This window comes from Nicotiana sylvestris, chromosome 3, assembly GCF_000393655.2.
Source record: "Nicotiana sylvestris chromosome 3, ASM39365v2, whole genome shotgun sequence".
NCBI lineage: Eukaryota > Viridiplantae > Streptophyta > Magnoliopsida > Solanales > Solanaceae > Nicotiana > Nicotiana sylvestris.
In genome coordinates this window covers 103,892,654-103,907,234 of record NC_091059.1, presented here as the reverse complement: position 1 = coordinate 103,907,234, position 14,581 = coordinate 103,892,654, and positions in this window count along the sequence as shown.

Below are 14,581 nucleotides of genomic sequence, written 5' to 3'. Positions count from 1 at the left end.
TCGCATTCTTCCTTTACCATTTCATAGTCACTAGAACCATTTAATTCTGACTTAATGCCATATCAACTCCATATTCCCCCCTTTAGGGGTGTACTAGGAGTTGACGCCACGAGGATCTACCTATAGATGTTTTATCTCTTCATCTTTGGCATCGTTTTACAACATCAATGATGCTTACTCGCCTTGAGGCAATCCTTCTGTACCAAGGATGACAAATTCCCTTACTCGCGAGGGTGACATTTAATGTAACTGGTACATACAGTCCCTTAAGCTTAAACTTTGCTAACATTGCTTGCTTTAGGTAAGTGTCTTCCTGAAAGACCATTCTCTGAATTTCTCATGAATCTTCTTCTGTTGTCCATTCTATTATCGCCGGAACACGATCTGAAATTCTCATGATACTGACTATTATCAAATCACTCAGTCCCTAATTCATATTTAGTTTATCTTATTCACCAGTCCATATTGATTTCTATTAATCTATGGTCTAATTTTTTTCCTTCTATTAATCACATTAGAGTTGCAAACTTATTTTTCGAAATGAGGATATGACTTTATGGCCTACATTCTTTTATTATCTCAAGGCCTGTCATTTTTTGTCTTTTCCTTCACTTGACTGTAAACTCTGTAATACTGTCATCATTTTTTTGACCTACCATTGTCATTCATGTATCACATCTTACTCATAATGCTTCATTAACTCTCTTCTTATCTCCCGCTAATTATCTATGTCTACTATTTTACTCTGAAAATTCGAAAAAAATATTCTTTTGCTTTTGGCTCCCCTTGCTCCATCCCTTGGCTCTTCCAATTGCCTGGCATACTTTCTTTACTGGGGACGGGAGCCACACTAAGGTAATATTTATTCCTTCAAGGCTTCCAGTGCTCATATCTAGCTTTAATATTTTAGGGTGCACCATCTAGGTGTCTCATGAGGAAATCTATTAGCACATTTACAATATCCTTCAGAAATGTCAACTAAAGCAAACAATCCATTCACTATTTTGCGCCACTCTAACCCCATCCGAATCGTGATATCACGTCCTCTTCTTAATTTACACTTGTTAGCACCCAATATGGTATAACTGAGATGGGTGTGGCCAATTATACATATCTCTGTTACTATTGACGGTAACTCACAATGCTTATATTTTTCTACCGGAACTGTAATACTGATAATCTTCATTAATTGGGTTCCTCGTACCCTTCTTCATCTTGCTTCCTTTGCTTGTTGAAACATGTATTTATCTTCTTAATCTCTCGTTGTCTTTCACCATAAAGGTGGATAGGCATTCTTTCCTTAAGGCTTCTTATCAGGAAGCTTACACCTTTCGGTACACCTATGATTTGCTAAAGACTTCACATTCACTTATCATAAGCAAGATGCAAAATCGAGTTCCTATAAATCAACAATTACATAGCTATATATCTTATCGATAGTCTTTCTGAATGTAGGCATCGTTTTATTATGAATAGAAGTTCAGGACTTGAATTCTTATAAGTGAGCTCTACCACACAATCTAGAGTAAGAAAAAAGAGTGACAGTCCTAAATGCCCTGCAGCTTACTGCTTATAAGTGTAGTGCATGACACACCCATAAATAAGACTCTACAAGACACGACTTGTAGACTCCCTAGGACGGAACCTCTCTGATACTACTTTTGTCATGACCCAAACCGATGGGCCGAAACAGGCACCCGGTACCTTACTCAACCGAGTACCTACGTAACATATCTTTCGTATCATACTATCATAGGTAAATGAGCCAGAGAGGCTATCGTGAGATAAGTACAACAAAACATGGAGAAATACTTGTCATTGGACGATCCAACATGTAATCCAAACTTATATATATGACGTATGGGCCTATAAGGCCGGCATGATCCTTTATATACTCAAAACATAGGCCAATAAGGCCATACAAGTATCCGTATACATGATATCTGTCTACAAGCCTCTAAGAATACATAATATCATAAAGGTCGGGACAGAGTCCCGCCATACCAAACAATACACATCTAAATCATACTAACCAAACAAGCAACTCCGAAGCAAATGGAGCGCATCAACATCTTCCCCTGAGCTGATAGCCTACTTGGAGGGCTCTCGACCTGTCTGTCGAGACCTGCGGGCATGAAACGCAGTATTCCCAGGAAAAAGGGATGTCAGTACGAATAATGTACCGAGTATGTAAGGCACATAAATAAGTACATAACAAACATGGAAGAAATATAGAGTAAATAACTTAACCTATAAGTCCGAATAACTCTGTAAAATCATGAAATAATTATAGTGTTATGCATATGTGTATGAATGCCACGTCATACATAGGTACATGTTTCATAACATCATCAGGCCTCTGAGGGCATCCCATCATATCATCTCGGCCATTGTGGGTAAAATCATCAACGTATACCAACTGATCAGGTAGTGGTGCGCATATAACGTCATAACCTTTACCCATATCCCATATACATAATATATATATATATATATATATATATATATATATATATATATATATATATATATACGCGTATATAACACCGTCTGAGTCATGGGTCAATGTACATGTATAAATGTATAAAATGCATAAGAAATCCATTAATAAGATTTTCTCGGAATGCTATAAAACTCAATACGCTTTTCGGATAAACTTTATCAAAATACGTATTTTTCTGAGACCCATCAATAGATGATAGAATAGTACGACACATGAGAATCAAGAAAATAAGCATTTCTATGAATAGAGTCATTTATGGAAGTTGTGCATTTGTACATTACGTTTGCATCGTGTGAATCATGCCAAAAGAAAGAAGGGATATCCTTAACATACCTAGACCGATTTTCTTGAAAATTCCTCTAGCGTACGTCTTTTGCGAGGAATACATAACTGTGGGTCGAAGTAGGGAAAAATCCATATGATATTCTTGAGAAGGATTGCACCGTATTCCTTTCGAACTGCGAAACTTTCATTGCCAAGGAACTAGTAGTTTACATAAGAAATTTGCTGAAACTTTGCTAGATGTAGCGTCTGCTTTCCAAGTTTTAATTGGGAATAGGATTTATATGAGGCCAAATGAAGTTTTGCTGATTTTGAATTCAATTAAGCTAAAAGTTGGCAAGTTTCTTACACGTAAGAAACTTGATTTAGATGCCACCTTTCAACCAAAAATGGTTAGTCACTTAATTTGAGTGGGGGCTGCCACGTCACCACTTAGTCCTTATCAATATATATTCCTAATTAATTAGGTAATGTCTTGTTATTCGATAATTAACCAATTACCCGCATAACTAAGGATTGTCTCAAATTACTTAAAATTTTACTTATTTTTAATACACTTTATACATCCTACTATCATAGTCATATGATACTTTGCATGGTACTATTCCATAAATATCGGGCATTATTGCTCGGCCTGTATTTTATATCATCATGCCCAACTTGGACGAAAATTCATTTTCCCTGACTTGCTTCCCCTCTCACCTTTACGAATTTACTCATCACTTGTTTGAAATAGCAAAGGCCTTAAAATCTCCAAATAATCTTTACCTTGGACTAATGTCAATTACCTTATGACAAATTCAACGTACAAGATTACAGGGTGCAACATCGTCGTAATTTAATACTGCAAAGCGTAACTTCATCGCAATGTAATCCTACAGGAAGAAATATCGACGTAATATTACGGGTCGTAACGGCTTAAGTGGTCTATGTGGGCACGGTTCATTTGACCGTTTGGCCCTTACAATAAATCCTATCCACCGAGCCCAGACTGTTCGAGCACAAAGTTTTCTTCCTTGCAAAAATCATTATCCGAGGGTGATGGCCCCCAGTATTCGAGGCCGATCATAGAGAGGGCTTGGATACTATTGATGTGACCCTCAACTCTGATTCATAGTCGGTCTTCAATTCTAAGTTAGCACAATCTACTGTTGCCTCATTAAAACCCTTGCCGGAAAACCCATTTGGGACAAAACCGGTTCAAGGGATTAAGAGTGCAACCCGTGCTTTCAAGCCTAATAACTGCATCATTCTTTGCGTTGCCTGTAAGTCTTAGTTCAATTCGTAACATATGTAAAGAAAAGAATGGATGGGGTTGTACCTTAACAGTAGTATTGTTTTAAGTGGGTCACGTTCCAGTTATTCGGTAGTCGCTCACCGTTCCCTGCTTCGAGTTTGTATGATCCTTTGCCGGTTATCTCGATAATTCAATATGGACCTTCCCAATTCGGTCCTAGCTTTCCTTCATTCGGGTTCCGGGTGTTTAATGTCACTTTTCTTAACACTAATTCCCCGATATTGAAGTGTCTTAGGTTGGCTATTTGGTTGTGTAATACTTTTCCATCTATTGTTTTTGGCGGCCAGCCAGACGACGGCAGCCTCGCACCTCTCGTCCAATAGTTCCAGGTTCGTGCTCATGGTCTCATCGTTTGACTCTTTGATCGTATATCAGAACTAAGACTCGGTTCTCCTACCTTGATTGGTATAAGTGCTCCGTCCCCATAGACCAACAAGAAAAGGTGGTCTCGGCACTAGGTTTTGAGGCTATACGATATGCCCACAGGACTTCGGGAAAAATTTATTTCCATTTCCCTTTGGCGTCGGTCAACCTCTTCATAAGATTTTGTGAGATGGAATGGCATTGAAAATATGATTTTAACTTCCTAGAGGTGCATAGCAAAGCGAGCTAATTTTTCCAAGTGAGAATACCTAGTTTCGGCCTCGTCTAGAGTCCTGCTAACATAATAGATAGGAAATTGTATACCTTCCTCTTGCCGGACCAAGACTCCACTTACCTCTCTCTCAGATACCGCTAAGTACAGGTACAATTGCTCATCTACCTTCGGGGTGTGAAGCAAAGGCGGGCTAGAAAGGTACCTCTTGAGTTCTTCCAAGGCTTGTTGGCACTCTGGGGTCCATGAGAAGTTATTCTTCTTCTTCAAAAGCGAGAAGAACCGATGCTCTTGTCAGGACCTTGAGATGAATCGACCCAAGGCGACTATGTGCCTGCTTAACCTTTGAACGGACTTGATGAATACATGTTTGACTTCGGACTGAGGCCTCCTTTTCTGCTTGACCAGGTGGAACTTCAGATCCAGGCTCAGCTTGTAAATAGTGATTTCTGGTGTAATCCCTATCATGTCAAGGTGGGACCAAACGAAACAATCTATCTATAATGAATTCAATAAGTTTTTCCTGATCTCGGGACTTAACCCCGTGCCCAGGTATACCTGAGGATCGGGCAGGTGCTCGATAAATATGACTTGCTCCGGTTCCTCGATCGTTGATTTGGTGGCATCGAAATCATCAGGGGCTATAAAAGACCTGGGAACTCCGTAATCGTCATCCTCAACCGTCCTTTGCTTTTTCGGCTCTCCTAGGGCCAGCAACGGTGATTTCTATTTGGTTTCTTCCTTGGCAATCGAGCTCGAGTTCTTAGATGTAGAGCGCGGATATAGCGACCACCTCATCGAACGCGAACAACTCTTTTGCCGCCAGTTGTTATCTGTAAATAGTTTTAACCCCTCCTGGTGTTAGGAATTTCAACACATGGTGTAGTGTCGAGGGCAACACCCTCATGTTGTGGATCCATGGTCTTCCGAACAGGCATTGTATCTCATATCTCCTTCGATCACGTAGAACTTTGTTTCCTAAATGATTCTGACGATGTTTACTGGTAAGGTTATCTCTCTTTTAGTGATCTCACATGCCATGTTGAATCCATTTAGAACTCGGACTGCAGGCACAATTTGGTCTTCTAGACCCAGATGCGCTACGACCCTCGATTTGATGATATCGGTCGAGCTACCCAGATTAATTAACATACTCTTAACTCAAGATTTATTTATGAGTATAGATATTACTAGTGCATCATTGTGTGGTTGCACAATGCCTTCAGCGTCCTCATCATTAAAGGATATGGTTCCCTCTGGCACGTAATCTCGAGTATGTTTTTCCCTTGTGATGGACACTTTGGTACACTTTAACATCGGCCCCTAGGGGACGTCTACTCCACAGATGATCATCTTAGTGACGTGCTGAGGTTCCTCCCGTTGGATCTGCTTATTGGAGTCCCTATTCCTGAAATGATTTTTGGCTTGATCTCTTAGGAACTCTCGGAGGTGTCCGTTGTTGAATAACCGGGCTACTTCCTCTCTCAATTGTCGGCAGTCTTCAGTTCTGTGGCCGTGAGTGCCATGATATTTACACACTAGATTGGGGTCCCTTTGGGCAAGATCGGACTGTAAAGGTCTAGGACACTTGGTATCTTTGATGCGTCCGATGGCAGATACGATGGTAGCATCATCGATATTGAAGTTGTACTCAGATAACCTCGGTGCTTCCTTAGTCCTGATGGGTCTATCAAAATCGTCCTTGCTCATGAGCCCCCGATTATTATGACCTCGGTCACTCTTTCTCTCGCTCCTCAGGCTTGCACCCGGACCCGTTGCCTCTTCGATCTCTGTTTTATGGTTGACATCAGTCTCTATTTAATCTTGGTTCATGATCAATGTCTCTTTGGATCGGTCACTAGTTCTGACGGGATAAACAGACCCGAAAGGGGCCCCAAGCTAATCATCTTCGACCCTGATTTTTGATTGGTACCGGTTATGGACGTCGGCCCAAGTTACCGTCGGGTATTCTACCATATTTTACTTCAACTGCTATGAAGCCATCGAACTTCGAGCATTGAGTCCTTGGGTGAAGGACGGGACGGCCCAATCATTTGTGGCCGGAGGCAGGTTCATTCGTTCCATTTTAAATCGAGACACGAATTCCCTCAGTATCTCATTATCTCTTTGTTTCACTTTGAAAAGGTCTGACTTCTTGGTCTCGACCTTGATGGCCCTGGCGTGCGCTTTCACGAAGGAGTCTGCAAGCATAGAAAATGAGTCAATAAAATTAAGAGGTAAGTTGTGATACCATATCATAGATCTCTCTGATAAAGTTTCCCTGAACTTTTTCAGCGGACGGACACGATCTCATCATCCTCTAAGTTGTTCCCTTTGATGGTGCATGTGTAAGAGGACACATAATTATTTGGGTCAGTTGTTCTGTTGTACTTAGGAATCTTAAGAATACAGAACTTTTTCGGGATTGGCTTCGGAGTTGCACTAGGTTTTTGAAAAAACTTCTAGGAATCCAGGCCGCCCTTTAATATCGGTAGTTCTCATGGGATTTGGTTGACCCTGGAGTTGTAGGTTTTCACTTTTTTGTCATTGGCTTCGATTTTCTTTTCTCCAATTCTACCCGTTTTGTTAGCTCCTCGAGCATCTTTATGATCTCGGGTTAGTCCCGGGTTCAGCTTCACTCGGCCTCTCTATGACTAGTTTGTTTATGCGAGTGGTTTCCTGGGACGGATCGAGCTCAACTCGGTTGGGGGCGCGGCTTTGGTTCTGCAATTGGGCTATCGCTACCTATAGTATTTCGAAGATCACCCGCAAGTTGATCTCATTGCCCTTACTGTCGTGTTTATCCCCAGCTATTGACCTAACTTCCCCGCGAATGTTGACCTCCAAGTCGGTGGGCAAGTTATCATCGTGTCCACGTGGGAGTTAACGTCGATTTGGTCTGCGACCGGGACCCCGTTGGGGTCAATAAGGTGAACCTCGTTGCTGGGCGCTATATTGTTGTTTTCGCTGTGGTGGTCAGACTCAGCCTCAATGTTCAGAGGGGCAGATTGGGATTTTGACATTTTGACCTTTGACCTGAAATTAAAGACACTTAAAAGAACAAGTGTAAAATAGGGTACGTTATGAAAATTTGTACCAAATTGCCACTATTATCTTTATCCCCGTGGTGGGCGCCAAACTGTTTACCCTCAAAGACGGATAACTTAAATTTTTAAGTGATTTTAAGGATACACAGATTAATTCGATACAAATGATAAGTTACGTTAGATTAATCAGATAAAGATGTAGTAAATTATCAAACCACTTAAGGAAGAGGATTGATAAGTAGGAATTTTGACTACTTATTTGCACTCTTTTACTTTTGTTTTAGCTCAAAAATGCTTAAAGGTATTCCCAAAAACTGATGTAATGTGCTTTCTTGAAGGATTGTTGGAATATGAGTCAAAGAGATGAAAATCAACTCAAGGAGTAATTTTGGACAAGGACTAAAACAAAGAAAAAATAGAAAAATACAGACCGCACAATATTGTGTGCGGCCACAGATTGTGAAGAATCGATCGCACAATAATTGTGCGGTCCGCACTTTCCATAGGAAATTTAATAGAGTGCGACCGCACTCAAAAACATGTGGTCCGCAGAAGTTGCTCATGTCAAGCTCCAGCTCAAGAGTGCGGCCGCACTCAAAAATATACGGTCCACAGAATCTGAAGAAGTGCGGCCGCAACATAGAAGTGTGCACCCGTAAAAGTCCATCCTGTCAAGCCAGCTTTAAAGTGCGGACCGCACATAAAATTATGCGGCCGCAGAACCTTCGCAGGGGTAATTTTGTCCGATAATTTCAACTGTTTATAAATAGTCTTTTTGTCAAAATTAGGTTAAATTTTGAACACTAAAAAATAGATAGCCGTTTTTCCTTTACTGCTTTGGATAACTTTGTAATAGTTTATCATTTTAACATTGGATTTTCTTCTCTTTATCATCTATTATGAATTTAATCTTATGTTCTTCTTTAGTTTCTTCAATTTTCTCTATGAGTAGCTAATTTCTTAGCTAGGGTTGTGACCCAACCCTAGTGTGGGTATCTAATAAGTGTTTGATTTAGGACTTGTTTGTGATTGGATTAATGATATTTAGCCTAGGTCTTGCCTGAATTTAAGAATTAATGGTTGCAAACATTGATTCATGCCTAATTGACTAGTCTCTACTTGAGAAAGAGAGACTAAGTCTAGGAAAACTTGGCTAACAAGGAATTGGGGTGAACTCAAGAAATTGATAGCCCCAATTAAAGGGTTGAATTTAGAGATAGTAAGACCCAACTTGAGCATTTATCACTTGTTTTGTGAATTACTCATTTGGACTTGAGAAAGCCAAATTGAGAAAAGCTACTCTAATTACCGAGAGGTATCGAGTGGGTAATTGCGTGTGATTGCTATATTACGCCCCAACCAATCAAACTTGCCCTAAAGCCTACAACCCATTAGGTAACCACCTAGGTGGAAGTCACGACCCTAGGTCTTTTATAAACTTGAAATACAACAACACCAAAAATATCATTCTCTAGCTTTTCATTTACAAACCTTAGCATAAAAATAAGAAGTAGAAAGAAACAACCAAATATGTGAAAGTGCATTTTGGGCACGTCATACACTTAGTCTAGATATATACCTAATCCAATATAAGCTCTCTGTGGAATCGACCCCGACTCACGTTGGATAATTATAATTGCATCGACGCTTCACAATCCCAATTAGTGGTGTGAATTTGGGCGATATCAAGGATTCCGGCCTTAATGATATATCATCCTCGATCCGGACTCGCAGTAACTAAACATTGATGAATAAGAATAAGAACTTTGGATAAAAAAAATAATAGTATATTACCTTGGTATGCGTATGTTACAATATGCTTAATGAATAATCTGCCCGCCCCCCCCTCCCCATATAGTAGGGGAATCCTACTTTAGGTACAATTCTACAAAAGGTAAAAATCTTCCGTTTAACTAATCACTGGATTTCTGCCGGTACATGCCGAGATCCACGCCGTGATACCCTCTGGTCATGGATATTACGGCCTTCTGGTAATCGTTTTTGATTGCCCGATAATGCTCTCTGAAGTCTTTTGGGATTTGGACCGATCCCCGGGTCATGGCCCCGATATACTCGGGGCGGGCGTCGTGCTCCCAGAGCCTGTCTCAATAAGTCCCTTACCTTGATTCCGGCTTCTTATCATCACGTCCCTTACTCAATTTATTTTATCGGGAACCAGGCCTTCTTATGGGTCGGGTTCACCTTATACAAAATTAATTATTGTTGACAATTTAATGTTGTTTATTTATGAAAAAGAAAAGAGAAAAAGACCTAACCCTAAAAATCTGATGTTCAAATTCACGTTTCTCCAGTATTTTAATTTTCTCCGAAAACAATATTTTAATCTTCGGACTAGAACCGCCCAAGAGGGAGAAAAATGTAAAAGGAAAATATAAAAACTTCGCATCCCTAGATGTATTGGACCTTTGCCATGTGAAATCTGGATAAAGTGCGGAAATCCAGAGTTACTAACCAAAGATTAACATTGCTTAGTCACGAAATTAGTTTAAATTGATAATCCACTTTTCAAAGGGAATGAAAGTTGCAGACTTGAGGAAATCCAACGGCCTAAATAACAATGTCGGCTGCGTTGCTACCTGGCATATCAACTATATAGTCTTTTGCAGAACCCATTAAACTGTGGTACTACCCAGACTAGATTATTAACATTTCCTTTTCAAACTTTAACCGAATGTGATTTTAAAGGGAGCCTTGGAGCAATAAGAAAGTTATTTTCATGTGATGTATAGGTCACATATTCGATTTGTGAAAGTAGCCACTAATATTTGTATTAGGTTAGGCTGTTTATATCACACACTTTAAAAATGTGACCCTTGCCCAGACCATGTGTGAATACTAAATGCATTGTGCACCGCGCTAACCCTTTAACCGAATGTGATTCTTAAATTATTATTAGTTCATCAGCTAAATGTGAAATTAATTTTTATCAAAATATGTAGTTGTACATGGAAAAGAAATGGCAAAGAACTACTTATGAAAAACTGTTTATTTTGATAATTGCTTTTGCCAAAATAGCTTTCGGAAAATGTACATTTGTAGAGAAAAAAGTAGTGTTTGATTATTCATTTGAGAAGTGCTTCTTTTAAAATTTGATAAAACTAATGATGTTTGACCAACTATTTTCAAAAGCACTTTCGAGGGTGTGAAATTACATCAGTATTAAGGTTTAATTTGCAATAGTATTATTTAAATAGAGGAATCAATTAAGTTATTTTCTTTTTAAAAGATTGTAGGAGTAATTAAGTTTTTCTATTTTTTTGTTTGTTAAAATCTAAACATAAAAATATATGCTTTTAATCAGTAAAAATATAATTAAAATAAAGAAGGAAGAGGAGAAGAGAGTTATAATTTGAAAATTATATAGGGTAAAGTATGTTATGCTAAGTGGTCGCATGAGAGAGTGACATATGGAGCCAAAAACAGAGGATAGGTAGCACCGAACGCAACAATTCTGCTTGCTACGGGAAAAAATGACACTCATAAAAGATGCAATAAACACCCTCCACCGGTAGCATTCAATGGAGAATTTTCTACAACATTTAGTGCACTGCCCGTTACAGAGAATTTATCATTTATGCTCACTGTTACACCTTCTTCAATGGCCCTTATAATTGATATTAAAGAAGAGCATGATCCTAGGACCTTGTTTCCTAGGTGCATCTATAAATAGTGAGTGTTGTTATAATTGTAAGGACACGAATTTTCTGGCAAACTTACGTTATAATCAATTCAAAGCTCTATATATTTTTACATTCTTATTACTTGATTTCATCGTTGTTGTGTCCGGAAGCCTCGCTTCCCTGAGTCACTGTTTCTGCTATTTTATTTTCATTTCAAGGCTAAGTATTGCATATTTCTTCAATTATTTTATTATTTCAGGATCGAATTAATTCGCTTGTCTAGAAACTACATATAAATTCAACTGTACCGTTTTACGGGTAAACAAAAATTCTTGTGTTAAATTAACGAGAGAGAGTTTGATAAATATTAGTTTTTGATAATGATATTTTTGTGTTGAAAAATTATAAGAGCCTGTTTGGACATAAGATTTTTTTTCCTTTTTTTCAAAAAAAAATCACTTTTTTCGAAATCAGCGTTTGTTCATAAAATTTTCAATTTTCGCTTGAAGATGCATTTTGGAAATTTTCAAAAATTTTAAAAACTCAAAAGCGATTTTTAAAAATATTCACTCAAATCACTCACAAAACTTCAAAAACAACCCAAACTGAAATTTATGTCCAAACACAACTCTAAATTTCAAATAGCATTTTCACTTGAAAAAAAATTCACCATATTTTGGAATTTTACAATTCTTATGTCCAAACGCCTACTTAATCTTCATATGTATCAAAACAGGTTTTTTTGTGGTAATTTTTGACGGGGGCGGCTCAATAAGTTTGGTGGCCTAAGCCAAACTTTAATGTGAGGCCTTTTTAAAAAATTATATATATATTTAGTTGAAGTAGATTTTTCTAGTCTTTTGAGAATAATATTACTTAAAATTTTTCGCATAAACCATTTAATATCTCATGTGCAGTATGATCTTAAGTAATAGAACATGATTCAAGAAATTGATAACTTTGTATTAAAAGAATTTTTTGATGTTTCAATATACTTGTTGCAATGATGAAAACTTGAGGAAAAAATAGAGTTTAAAAGTGTATTACATATTTTCTAATGATTAATGTAATCCTTTTTTATATAAATATTTTACTTTTCTACTTTGAAATACTTAATCTTTTCTTCAAAAGATTCGGGGTCTCACGAGAATAGTTGTGGTGGGATGGATAGCATATCTCCTTCTTTAATCGGAAGTATTCGGTTTTAGTATTTGGAACGAAAAAATCCCTTATGAGGAACAATTGTCACTTTAATGAATTTTACACGGTATAAATTTAAATTAATCAATATCCCAAATTAAATATCGGACATCAAATGAGAATTGAAAAACAAAAATTGGACCCTCCAAAATTTCGGGGCCTAAAGTCACCACTTTAGTGACTTTACCCTCTGGCCGCCCTTGATTTTTGACCAAACACCTCAAATCGTGAAAGAAAAGTTTTTTGGAAGAAAAAATGCTTTTGGCTCGGCTACATTGTAGCAAAGCCCCCGATTTACTGTGCCTCATACTCGGCTCACAACTGTAAAAGTTTGATTGGGCTCCGCACAGTAAAAGCTCAGTCGATCTAGGCTCAAGTTTGGCTTGACATCCCGGCCTAATTCCAAGTTAAGGGGAAATTATATTTGAGGTTCAAGTGATCAACACATAATTGCTTTTGCTCAAAGAATCTAGTGGGATCTAATGAATGTAATAAATGTAACTCCTACATATAGGAATGAGAAGAAGGATGTACATACAGAAAGAATAAGGACGAAGACCGGCTGATTCTTATCCAAAGTTGAGCTGCCTTATTGTCCTAGGAGAAGAATCAGACAGGAAACCAGGAGCACAGTTCTGATATGAAAAGGAGTGAAGAGGGGGTCCAACGAGTCAGTACTAACGCAGAGGGGAGACCCTTGTGCTTCTGTTGTATTTCAATATTCTAAATTAAACCAGTGGCTTATAGCAGGTTAAGTGTTTCTTGATTTGTGGTAGAATGCAAGGTAACAGTAGAAAATAGAGTAAACCAGGGGAAGTGAAACCCACTGGTTTTACTCTTTAATCATAAAGAATTACTACTAGTACGTACTACTTTTTCATTTTGTTCAATCCTACTTTCAGTGGATCAAGAAAAGTAGATCCAAACCAAGGGGCGGCCACACCAAATTACATAATGCATCGATCCATCCCAATATCCACTCCTCTTTTCTCATAACATCTATAAATACCAATCAAATCCCTCCATTCTTTCCACTTAAAGCAAATACTATCATCCAGTCTAATAGCACTCTCTTTTTTAGCTCTTAAAGAAACTAAATTTTCACAACGATGGAGGCGGTACAATCTTGGGTTTCTGAACACAAACTCACCAGCATTGGTTAGTCTTCATTTCCTTTCTTCATTGTCAAATTCATTTTCTTTATATTTCCATCGTCTAAAATATTCAAATGGGTTTCCTTTCCACTTACAGGGACATTCTGGGCTACAGCTGTTGGTGCTTCATTAGCTTATTCAAGTGCCAGAAGGCCATTTAAGCCAAGTCTTAAGCTCATTCATGCCAGGTTAATTAACCAAATCAATTTGACTCAGCTAATTATATGATTGTCTATCTGTATTATTATGCAATGCAGCTTACGCTAACAGGATTTTACTTTGGCAAACAGGATGCACGCACAAGCCTTGACATTAGCAGTGTTATCAGGTGCAGCAGTCTACCATTACTATGAACAAAATAGCAACGAGCAAGTCGACAAGTAAAATGCTCTGCAACCACGTACCACCACTACCACCATGGCTATATGAAATGATCATGCAAGCAGTTCTATAAGCTTTAGTTTAAATTAATAACTCTTTGCTTCTAATATCTTCTTGGGGACAAATGCTGAATTTTCCTAGACTCTGTAAATGGAAAAATTGGCACTTGTCTTCTGTTTGGTTCAAAATTTGTATTTCTGGATTACCGAATAACTTGCCCGACATGATTGAACGAAAATATGCTTCGTGTTCGGCGTCCAATTTGCAAATTGTTGTGCTTTCAAGGCAGTCAGTCGGTTCAAATACATTACTGAAATCCCATGATTCACAAGTTTATGTATTAAACTAAAACTATTAGATAATATTGCAGTAATAATTGTACTGCAACTCTGTTTGGTTATAACTTCTAAAATCATCCTACTATTTTTCTAGCCAACATTTCGGTCATAATTGTTGCGTTTCAAAAGTGAAGATAATGCTG